The sequence below is a fragment of the Triticum aestivum genome, chromosome 3A (assembly GCF_018294505.1).
Source record: "Triticum aestivum cultivar Chinese Spring chromosome 3A, IWGSC CS RefSeq v2.1, whole genome shotgun sequence".
Taxonomy (NCBI): domain Eukaryota; kingdom Viridiplantae; phylum Streptophyta; class Magnoliopsida; order Poales; family Poaceae; genus Triticum; species Triticum aestivum.
Window position 1 is genome coordinate 728,475,592 of NC_057800.1, and position 11,562 is coordinate 728,487,153.

Here is an 11,562-nt window from a genome sequence, read left to right on the forward strand (position 1 = left end):
TCTGGTTCAGGATGAGGCCGCGCTCCGCCATGTACCACGCCCTGAGCTGCTCATCGTTGCTCTGGAGCATGTCCGCCCCGCCTATCAGAAAAGCCATGTCGGTGTTCCTCTTCTTCGCGGCGACGTTCGTCCGGAGCAGGTCGAGCTTGATGGCGCTGTTCTTCATCAGCGACGACCACCGCGCCTCGGTCTTCTCTTCACGTAGGACGGCCCGGGCCCGGGCGTCGGCGAGGCAATGCTCGATGGACTCCTGCACTCGCACGGTTGCCGCGTCGGCGTTTTTCCCCTTGTTTGCCAATTTGTGGCCGTCCGGCCGCCCCTCTGACACGCCCGGAGTCGTCGCGTCCGACTTGTATGTCTCCTTGGCCTTGTCGAGGGTACGTCGGACTTCCGCCCACTTCTCGCACTTGTCAATGCGCTTGTAGATGTGGAGGTGCTTGAAGTCGGCGTCTTGGTTGTCGCGCCGATACATGGTGAACATACGCAGCAACTGCACGGAGAAACAAACAGTTGGTGGGCGACGGGCGTTGACAACGAAGAGATGCGGGCGAACGGCGTGCGTACCTGATTCTCAACGCTGGCGCCGCTCTCCGGGCGAGCCGCGACCTCCTCGACGATTCCGATGAGGAAGACGCCGCCGCACGCTCCGCGTTTTCGCGGGCCTTCTTGGCAATGGCCCTGTTCCGTCGGTCGGTGGTGACTGCGTCGCGTTGCTGAACTTCCACCCTCCACTCGGCGTTCGACATGCCTGGTGGCTTCGATGGCGGCGCCCTCGGCTTCCTCTGCTTCGGCTGGGCCACGGTGCCAGTCGTGGTTGCCGCCGCGTGCGGCATGGCGTACTTCTTCGGCGGCATGGCGGTGACTGGAAGGCGAGCTGGAGGGGGTTTGGCGGGAGAAAGGGGGGGAATGGCAGGAGGAAGGCGAGCGAGCGGAAGAGATGCGAGGGAAAAGCGTCAAGAAGCGGCGGGAAAAGGCCCTCGGGTCGCCGCCAGGGCGGGCCCATGCGCCTTTTTCGCTTGTGCCGGCTCCCCAAGCGCCCCCCTGGGCGCCGGGTTCGGCCTGGGTCTGCCGGCACCATTGTTGGCCCGAGCCGGCGAAAAACGGGCTTCTGGGGGCGCGACTGGGCCGTTTTTTTGGCGCCGGCGCGGCAAAATCGCCTGGGGAGGGCCTGTTGGGGGCGCGGCTGGAGATGCCCTTACTCGTCTAAATATTGGTGGAGTAGTTTCCTTGATCGCAGATCACTACACTGGAAAGCATGGGACACTTTAACCAAGCCAAAGGCGAAAGGAGAGATGGGATTCTGGGACCTCGAGCTATTTAACACGGCTCTCCTCGGGAAACACGGATGGCGATTGCTGACAAATCCTGATTCCCTATGTGCTCGAGTTCTCAAAGGAAGATATTACCCTACATGTGATTTTATGCAAGCCACAGCCCCTCGGTTCTCCTCTTCAATTTGGCGCGCTATCATCGCTGGGAGGGACGCAATGCAGATTGGTCTTCTTAAGCGTATAGGAGACGGCACTACAGTTTCTATATGGAATGACAAGTGGATTCCGGGCACTATATCTATGACACCGGTCTGCAGAATTGGTACTGCTCAGGTGAATCTTGTGGCGGACCTCATTGACCCCAGCAATGGGTCGTGGCTGGTGGATGTGGTGCGCGAGAACTTCATACCACCAGATGCCGATGCTATTCTCAACATTCCATTGAGGCAGGGAGGGGGTGATGATTCGTTGGCATGGGCTTTTGAACGATCGGGTTGCTACACTGTGAAATCAGCGTATCGTGCTCTAATGACTCGCAACGAGCATATTGCTCTAGAGGAAGGGACGACTACCGAATCTTCAATGACAGATAAACAGATGTGGTCTCGTTTGTGGAAGCTCAAAGTCATTCCCAGAGTGAGAGTCTTCTGGTGGCGGGTGTTGCAAGGCATTCTCCCCGTCGAAGCCACTCTGAAATACCGCCATATTGCAACGGTAAGCACATGCAAATTGTGTATTCATTCTGACGAAGATATGATGCACGCACTACTGGAGTGCCCTCACGCCAGGCAGTTTTGGGATGCAACACCAAAGTGGCTAAATGTTAAAAGGCCGACCCTGCACCCGCTAACCTGGTCAAGGGATATCCTATGTGACGATATATATTCAGAGTCTGAAAGAACAACTCTAGTGACTGTTATGTGGACGATTTGGACCTTTCGGAACAATATCACCCACGACAAAGCTGCGTTCAATTCTAGCCAATCCATGAGAAAGGTGCGGGAAACCCTAGCAGTTCCGGAGCTGCCTCGTGAGCATGCCCGTACTTTGTCGGGCCATGGCTGGCGCCCACCAGAGTTGGGCTGGATCAAAATAAAAATAAATACTGATGGAAGTATTGCAATGGATGCAAGAAGGGGAGGGATAGGGGGAGTTGCTCGATCTCGGTCTTCCTTTCTTGCGGCATGGTGCAAACCCTACCCTGGGATCACGGATCCGCTGATAGCTGAAGCTCTTGCCATTCGCGACACATCTTCGCTCGTCTGAGAGGCTATGTAGATGTGGTTTTTGAGTCTGACAATTTGGAGATTGTGAATCTCTGGAATTCGCGCCAAACATCCCGTGCGGTGATGGCGCCTATCTTCTTAGAAATTGGGGAGCATGTTTCTTTTTTTAAGTCCTTTGTAGTTCAACATGTTGGTAGGGCAGGCAACGTCTCCGCTCATCTCTGTGCAAAGCAAGCGAGCACTTTAGATGTTACGGAATGTTGGCTTGAGTCTACTCCTAGTTTTCTTGTAACCAGCCTCCTAGCAGATTCTGCTGGTGCTGTCGATGTTGAATAAAGAGCTCCCGATTTACTCTAAAAAAAATGCCACCGGTCGAGTGGAGCTCGAGCGCGAAGCAAATCGAGCTTGACTTGACAGATAATCTTTTTTCCTTTTTTTAGCGAGGAACAGGGCACAACACTCCAGCTGCTGCCCGTCATCAAACAAATCTTTTTTTTGCGTTGGCGCTTTATACATGAAAGCTAGCGCAATTGTACGGGATCACAAATTCACAGCCGCCCCTTCACTAGATTCCCTCTTCTTCACGAGTTCGCTGGACTCTGCAACGTACTCCCATATATACGGGTTGCCCGGGCAGGTTCCCCTACCCAGATTCGTCTTCTGTCGCCGCTCTGCAACGTACAAGAGATTCCGCCGTCAGGACTGGTCGGCAAAGTGGTAAGAACAGAGTTTCAGCTGCTGCTGTTGAGGAACCTTACTTCAGCGTGGAGCTGCTACCTTGCTTCAGCTGCTGCTGTTGAGGAACCTATGAGCTTCTCGCCGCGTCACATCTATATATAAGGAGAGCAAAACATGCAACGTGAACAAACAACGTGGTAAGGAATTAACGTCTACGTGTGCATGCGTACGGCTGTTTCATCCCGAAATCGCAGTATATCGCACCGAGCAGCGATGGAGGAATCTCTTTACGATTCTGTTCTTACCACTTCCCCGACGAGTCGATTAAGCAGCGATGGAGGAAGCTCTTTACGATCGCCGAGCGGCGACAGAGGGGAACCTGCCCGGGTAACCCGTATTTAGGTGCTCCGGCGTAGTCGGGTCAGCTCATCGAGCGATGATGCCATCAAACCGTTCTGACCACACAACAGGACCTGTATGGCCCACCTAATGTCGTGGTTGAATCCAGTGGATCTCGGCTAAGGGGTGCGAGCTGTGGATCTTAGCTTGGTGGTAATAGGACAAAAAAGGGAAGCAATGTTTACACAGGTTCAGGCTCTCTCGAAGAGATAAAACCCTGATGCATCCTTTGATGTAGACAGCAGTACAGGGGCAAGTAATGTTGGTTGCAACAAGTTGGAGATCGAAGCTGACTGTATGGAGGTGATCGAAATCATGAACAACGGCAGAAACTCTCTTGGCCCAGCAGTAGCAATATATGAGGAATGTTACTTTCTTTGTAGTAGTTTTACTTATATTAGTTTTCATCATTGTCCTAGGAAGGCCAATATGGCGGCAGATTTGTTGGCTACAAAGTTGGATCCCTCACGAACAATTGTTTGGAATGAGGCTTCTGACTTTTTGCTCGATGTACTTTCAAACGATGTAGCCCTTTTTTCACATGAAATATAAACTGCCATGATGGCTTTTCCCTAAAAAATACAGGATGATCTACCTCGAGATCGTTTGTGTATATCCTAACCCTACGGACCAAACGTCTAAATCCCTCTACTTATATACACATCAGGGGTATCTAGGGTTACATATAGGTCGGTTGCATCTAGGGATAAACATGACGATGATTCAACATGCCTTGAAGTGTACACAAGTCTTCGGAGGATTTCATCTTGAGTACGCCGTGGATCATGGTAAACATGGCCCATTGTTCGTTTGTCTGGGGATTGTTGACCCGTCCCAATGACTGGTATGCCACCCCTAGTCCAGGGAACTGTCAAAAGGTCTCCACCAGTCACAAATCTTCCAAGGCGGCGCCTTCAAAAAGGAACCAATGTCGAAGGCGCCGTCGCCGCCCACCGCTATTAGGGATTTCACCCGGGAGACAAATGGCATGGTGGAGGTAGAATCATATATGACGAACGACTTCATGGAGAAGAGACGGCGCCCTCGAGTATCGCCGTCGTCGCCGTCGACCAGGGCCGACTAGGGATTTCACCCGATTTGAATCCCCACTTCTAGCTCTATCCAAGGTCTAGCAAGCATCGAGATGCTGATCCGTACTGAGGATCACATCACATCCAAGGAGAAGGGGAAGAGGCAACCAGGGGCCAGTTCTCTCGGCAGCTTGAAAAATAAGCCGCCTCCTCCCCAACCTATCTTGTATGCCATCTTTTTTATTCATTGGGGCATCTAAACTAGTTATGAGAGAACTATTTTAGAAGTCTCAAAAAATTGAGGAGCGGCTTATTTTCTAAGCTAGGGAGAGGCATCTTATTTTTTAAGCCGCCCAAAAGAACCATCCCCAGATCGGACGTCGTTGGACAGCCACGTCCATCGGGTGCCCGCCAACCTACCGCTCACCGCGGAGTCAAGCCCACTCCAGACACAGGGGGCTTCCACCTCTGGGTGAATCAAAATGGCCCCCTTCCACTTTCCTAGGCTGGGGCAATGGGAAATCACTCCCATGTCACCCGGGGGGGGGGGGGGGGGGGGGGGGGAGGGGTGGATGCATCCAATACTCACTATATCTGATTAGTATTGTTTATTAATATTTTGTTTTCTTACTTGTCTTCATAAATCAATTGCTGCCAGGTTTGTACACTGTTATGTTAGTTTAATCTTTTTCGCAAAAAAATGTCAGTTTAATCCTGTCAGATTATAGTATTGAGACAAAACTCAAAACATTGTGCATTCAATGTAGTAGACTGCAAGGTGTGATTAGCCTAGTAACATACACCCTATGTTTCATGAATGTAAGATGTTTTCGCACTTTAATTTAAACTGTCAAAATGTCGAACATTCGTGAACATATGGTGTAATAACACATATTTTTGGGTTGTTAATTTAAATTAAGATGAATAATTAAATTTGTATTATATGGTCTGTAGGCGCGCGCAGCTGTCTCGCTTACGCCCGCTCTCGGGGCATGACAGTTAAAGTGGTATTAGATCTCTAGGTTTTAGGTTGCACTGGGATAAATGGGTAATGTGTCAAATAGATTTACGACTAATTGGCAACTGAAGAAAATCTTGTTTTAGCATTTGTAGTCTTACTCTATCATTGAATCTTTTATTATGGGTCGTATGAACTAAATATATTTGAGCAAATAAACTTTTGTTTTGCTTTATTTTCTATGTTATCCGACTAGTAGAAAAGTTTGCAAATTTTACGTCGCTTACTTTTGATTAAACAGTAACATGTTTTGTCGTAGGATATCCGGCGAATGAAAAATAATGTTAGTTCCTAAATATTTGGTGACCAATTTTTTTTTTTGCAGGAGACTTGTAGTTAACCAGATATAGAAAATAAAATGCTCTATGCTCTTTTCTTCTTTTATTTGCGTGTGCTCTATGTTGTTTGTTGTTGGGGTAGAAAAAAATTAGCCAGCTAGTCACACAAATTGCATATTTTGGCTGTTATCCAAATTAATTCTTGGACATACTTTACAACAAATATCGCATGTAGTGCTGAAATATGTGCAATCAATAAAATGGTGCATCGTAAGAGATTTCGAGGACAAAATTCTTATGAGGGTAGGATGTAATAACCCGTATTTTTGGGTTATTAGTTTAAAATAAAAAGAAAAATTAAATTTGCATTATCTTATATATAGGCGTGCGGCGGCTGTCTCGCCTAGGCCCCATCTCGGGACATGACAGAGAGAGTACAAGATAAAACATTTTAGGCGTTGCGAACCAACCTATGGTTGGATGGTTAGAGGAACTGTGGTATCCTCAGCCCATCAGGGTTCAAGTCCTGGTGCTCGCATTTATTCCTGAATTTATTTCAGGATTTCCGGCGATGCGCATTCGATGATATGTCGACTCAGTCTCTCGGAGGTGCTCATAAGGTAGGGTGTGCATGTGTGTGTTCATAGAGGTGAGTTTATATGCGTTTATCGGAGCACTTGCGTCTGTACTGTGTTAAAGAAACATTTTAGGCATTTTTATTTTGCCTCAATGAAAACAAAAGTGTTATGGCCCGATTAGCGTGTACTGATCATTGTCTCGTTTTAGTCCCAAAAAGGGGAAGTCAAAGATGCCCATAGACTAAACACACAAAAGAAGACACCCCACCAAACCTACTCGCTAGAGGCCTAGAGCTCTGCTGATCCAAACGCTTGGGCGACTTTTTGTGGAACATAGCCGCTCGGGTCCGCAAAAATCCGGGGACAAATTCCACCACTGCTACATTTCTCCTACAGTAGCCTTTTGGCCTATTTAAGAGCGTCTGACCAGTCTACACGCATGCCCTTGGACTGCTCGCGCTCGGCGCAGCTACCTACCAGCACGCATATAAATATGCCAATGGCATTGGTTCCCAACACACACAAAACACAAGCTTCCTTCAACCATGGCTCTCAGGAGGACCTGGGCTGCGTTCCTGTGCGTGATCCTGGCCACGGTCGCGGTCGCGGCGGCGCGGCGCAGGCCCTGCTCGCCGCCAGAGGTACCAACTGTTGCTTCTCTATTTCATTTGCCTAATTGTCCATTGGTGCTCACCGGTTCGGAAGAACAATCTTTCAGTTCAAGTGTCTAGTTCTTCTTCTCTTGTTTTAAGAAATTTGTATAAACTCAATCTGATGAGATGTCCTGCCTGCCTGGGCGTGAACACCACTGCAGGTGATTTAAGCACTGTGAAGCGAGACAGCATGACACCGTATCGGAATATCTACCAGGCACCTTCTTATGCGGCGCCGACGGGGCCACTCCCAGGATATCCTCCTCCAAAGTAGTCTGGAGCCTTGGAGGCGATCGACAGTTGAAGCACGGGAATACAAGTGCAGCGAGTATGAATAAATTAGTTGCCGAGGGTGTACTCGGTGTTGATATATAAACATAGTGATGCACTGATGCTCGATTGTACATCGTTCCATTCACCTCTCCGAATAAACGCCACCGAATGACTCTGTTGTTAGTCGTTCTTTTCAGATTTGTTAGGGTTTGTGTCCTGCTTAGAAAGACGAGACGGCGGCGGCTCCCTGAAGATGGAATAAAAGTCTTCCCGCCTAGCCCCCGTTCCAGTGGCGCGTCTAACATCGTTGGTGGGCGTGTGGAGGTGTGTCTCCGGTGGATCTATCCTTGATGGATTTGCTCGGATCTGGTTGTTTTTCGTCTATATTCGTGCGTCTTCGGATTGGATCCTTTCGATCTACGTTATCTTTCATCGGCGGCGGTTGTTGTTCTGGTGCGCAGGTCCTATGAGGCCTTAGCACGACGACTTCCCGACTGTCTATTACAACAAGTTGTGCCCGACTCCGGCGAGGGAGGGGCAATGACAGCGGCGCGCCTTCGGTTCGCTTCAGTGCTTGTAGTCGTCGCTAGATAGTCTATGGACCTGGATGTAATTTTTATTATTTTTGGTGTTTGTTATACCGCCATGATTAACGATGAATAGATTGGAAATTTTTCGAAAAAAATGACATATGCATGTGTGCTTGCCGTAGGTGCATGCGCACAGGCCAGAGTCTGTCCTGGTCGTTAAGTCGCTTTATGGGCAAAGTTGTTGTGTTAAATAAAAATGCAGCATGCATCAATGGATTAGTTACCGAGCCTGTACCCGCTATAGATACAACCATGGTGGTGCATAATTAATTACATATTATCATGTGCTTCCCATTTGCGAATATTCTTTTATTGCGAGAAAACTTTCAATCTATTCATCTTCGGTCATAAAGTACAACGAACATCAAATCACATTCAGATTCGTAGACCACCTAGTACTGAAGCAAGCCGTAGGCGCGCCGCCGTTATCATCCTTCCTTGCCGGATTCAACCAAAACTTGTTGTAGTAGATAGTCAGGAAGTCGTCATGCTAAAGCCCCATAAGATCAGTGCACCAGAATAGCAATTGCCCCCGACGAATAGTAGCGTAGATCGGAAAGATCCAACCTGAAGAAACACATACGTAGACAAACTAGGACCAGATCCGAGCTATTCCACCAAGGACAGATCCGTTGGAGACACATCTCCACACGCCAACCGACGATACTAGGCACACCACCCGGACAGGGGGCTAGGCAGTGGAATCTTATTTCATCTTCAGGCAGCCGACGACGTCTCATTTTCCTAAGCATGACATAAACCCTAACAAAACTAGAAGAAACATTTAAAAACGAAGCTCTTCTGCCGACAAGGACCGGAATCCACCGTGTCCCATTTGCAAATAAACGCCGTGGAACGGCATGCATGCTTGTGGTGCGTGTTGTTCAGAGTCTATTGTGCTCCTCCAAGTTGTTTGAATCGCTTCACCACTATAACGCATCATATAGAATTACATGGAATTTTTCACAAGTCATGTGTTCTCTTACAAAAATTAATGTGGGTCTCAAGTGTCTGCGTGCTTTCCTACTGTCTACTACAATATATTTTTTTCGAGCTCCGATAAGGAAGGGGTCATAACGGCAGTGCCCTTCGACAGGCTCCAGCGTTAGTTGTTGTTGCTAAGTGATCATTAGATCTAGATGTAATTTTTGTTATCATAATATCTAACTAGCACACCAGATCGTTTTGACAAAACTGCCGAACGACCTGGTTGCACTTCGATCTGGATCGCTCGATCCATACGGAGTGCTCTTTCACCCAACCAACAGCCTCCACCCAACGCGCCGCCGACCAGCCTTCCGAACACAGACACAACCCCAACCCAACGACCTTCGCCCAACGCGTCGCACCCTGACTTCCCACTATACCAACAGCCGGTGCAACCCTCTAGGCTCCATCCCATCCCCAATCACGCTCCACAACGACACAGAAATCACCGCGCCGTGTAGTTCCACTTCGCCGGAGTCTCCAGTCCACAGGAGGAGAGGTTGCCACCCGGTTGCCTGCCTCCGAGCATCTCGGTGGCCGGCCTTCGTGTGGCTCTGTGTCGTCCCTCAGCGATTCACCTCTTCAGGAGTTCCACACCAACAAGCTAGGGCTGACTACAGCGTCTCCGGAACTCCACCTCCACACGTACTTCTGTGCTCCACTCCACCTCTCCAGGAGTGTGACCATTCCGTTGCATGGCATCTCTGCCACCACCGACTCCCTAAGAGCATCTCCAACAGGCATGCTTCGCCTCGGCGTGGTATAATTCTTTTACAGCGCCAAAATAGTCTTTTTGCGCGCGGGAGCAACGAAGCGGTTTTCCAGATGCACAAAAACACGGCACCCAACACGGCAGCCCCACCTGCGTGAGCCCCCGCGCACAATCTGGCACCACAATTTTGCAACGCAGCAGCCCGCGCGCACACACGTGCGCTAAATCTTTTTGTGCGCCCTACATTTTACAGATTCTGCTAGAGCGTTGTTTTCTGTCTCCGACGCACAAAAGAAAATTGTTTTTAGCTCGTGAGGCATTTTTGAATGCAGGTTGAAGATTGTTTAAGTCCATCCCACTGCTGCCCAGGATCCCCGTCCCTATTGCCACCATATGAAGCGCTCGCGGTTCGCGTGCATGCGCATGGGACTTTGCTACGTGAAAGCTACTGTTTTAGCCAACTTTGGATTCATAGTTGTCAGTGTCCTGCTTTAGTCAACTCAACAGGAAGCTCACGATCTGAGAAAACAGTGGGAAACTTCATGTTTCTGCATATTGTGTTGTGTTTGCTTTCGTGCCCCATGGGTGCTTGTTTAATGCCTATAAGGCTAAAGTTATCGCGGTGTTTTTTGCATTGATGGTTTTGATCTGTGATAAAACTATTGAAAACATATCGGTAGTAACTTATGTGTAAATAGGATGCTAATATAGACACTGGATACCTGATTGCTTATGTACAAAACAAAGCAGTAACTTTTGAACCGGAGGAAATTGTTGTCGAAAAACATACCCTGGTAACTTCAGTATAAATAGCATCATAATATACGAAGCGCGGACCTGATAACTTCGTTGAGACACTAACGTAACTTCGATGGGGAAAAGTTGTTCAAAAACCATACCGACGGGGAAAAAGTTGTAAAAAAAAACTTACCCCGATAACATATATTTAAATAGCATGATAATATATGAAGCGAAGACTAGATGATTTATATGAAAATAACATGGTAATATACGAACTGCATACCCCATGACTTAAGTGCAAAAACCATGGTAACTTTGACCAAATGAAAATTAGTTGTTGAAAAACATGACCCGGTAACTTAGGTGAAAATAGCACGGTAATATCAGAACCACATGTATGATAACATACTTACAAACACCGCGATAACTTTGACGAAAGGGAAAAAAGTTGTTGGAAACATACGCCCGTAACTTACGTGAAAATAGCACGATAATATACAAACCACATACCCGATAACTTACATATAAACACCATGATAATTTGACCAAAGGAAGAAAAGTTGTTAAAAACACCCCCGGCAACTTATGTGAAAACAGCACGGTAATATATAAACCACATACCAGATAATTTACATACAAATATCACGCTAACTTCGACCAAAAAGAGAAAAAAATTGTTCAAAAACATTCCCCGATAACTTATGTGAAAATAGCACGGTAATATATAAACTGTATCCCCAATAATTTACATGCAAATAACGTGGTAACTTTTAAAAAGGAAAAAGTTGTTAAAAATTTGACCACTGGCAACTTATGTGGAAATAGCATGATAAATTGCATACCATACTCTTAATAACTCATGTAGCCCATACATGGTAACTTTTGACCCGAAAAAAAAAGTCGGTGGAACATACCAACATGGAACCTAGTTTCAAAGGTCTCGTTGCGGCGAACCTTTTATGTGTAAACGGTTCCGGCATCGGACCGACGGTTTGAGCTACAAAATATTTTGAATTTCTGGAATATTCACTAGCACTAAAGTGTGGGCACTAAAGGCCCCTCCCTTTAGTACCGGTTCAGCACGAACCGGTGCTAAAGGCCAACCACGTGGCACGAGCCAGCTCCGG

The 11,562-nt window shown here is 47.9% G+C and overlaps 1 long non-coding RNA gene across 1 annotated transcript; it reads left to right on the plus strand.

The window, feature by feature from the left end:
* Positions 1–6,934: 6,934 nt before the first annotated feature.
* Positions 6,935–7,601, plus strand: LOC123059499 (uncharacterized). Its single transcript, XR_006427461.1, has 2 exons — positions 6,935–7,120; positions 7,294–7,601. It is a non-coding gene; the product is annotated as an uncharacterized lncRNA (long non-coding RNA).
* Positions 7,602–11,562: the final 3,961 nt, after the last annotated feature.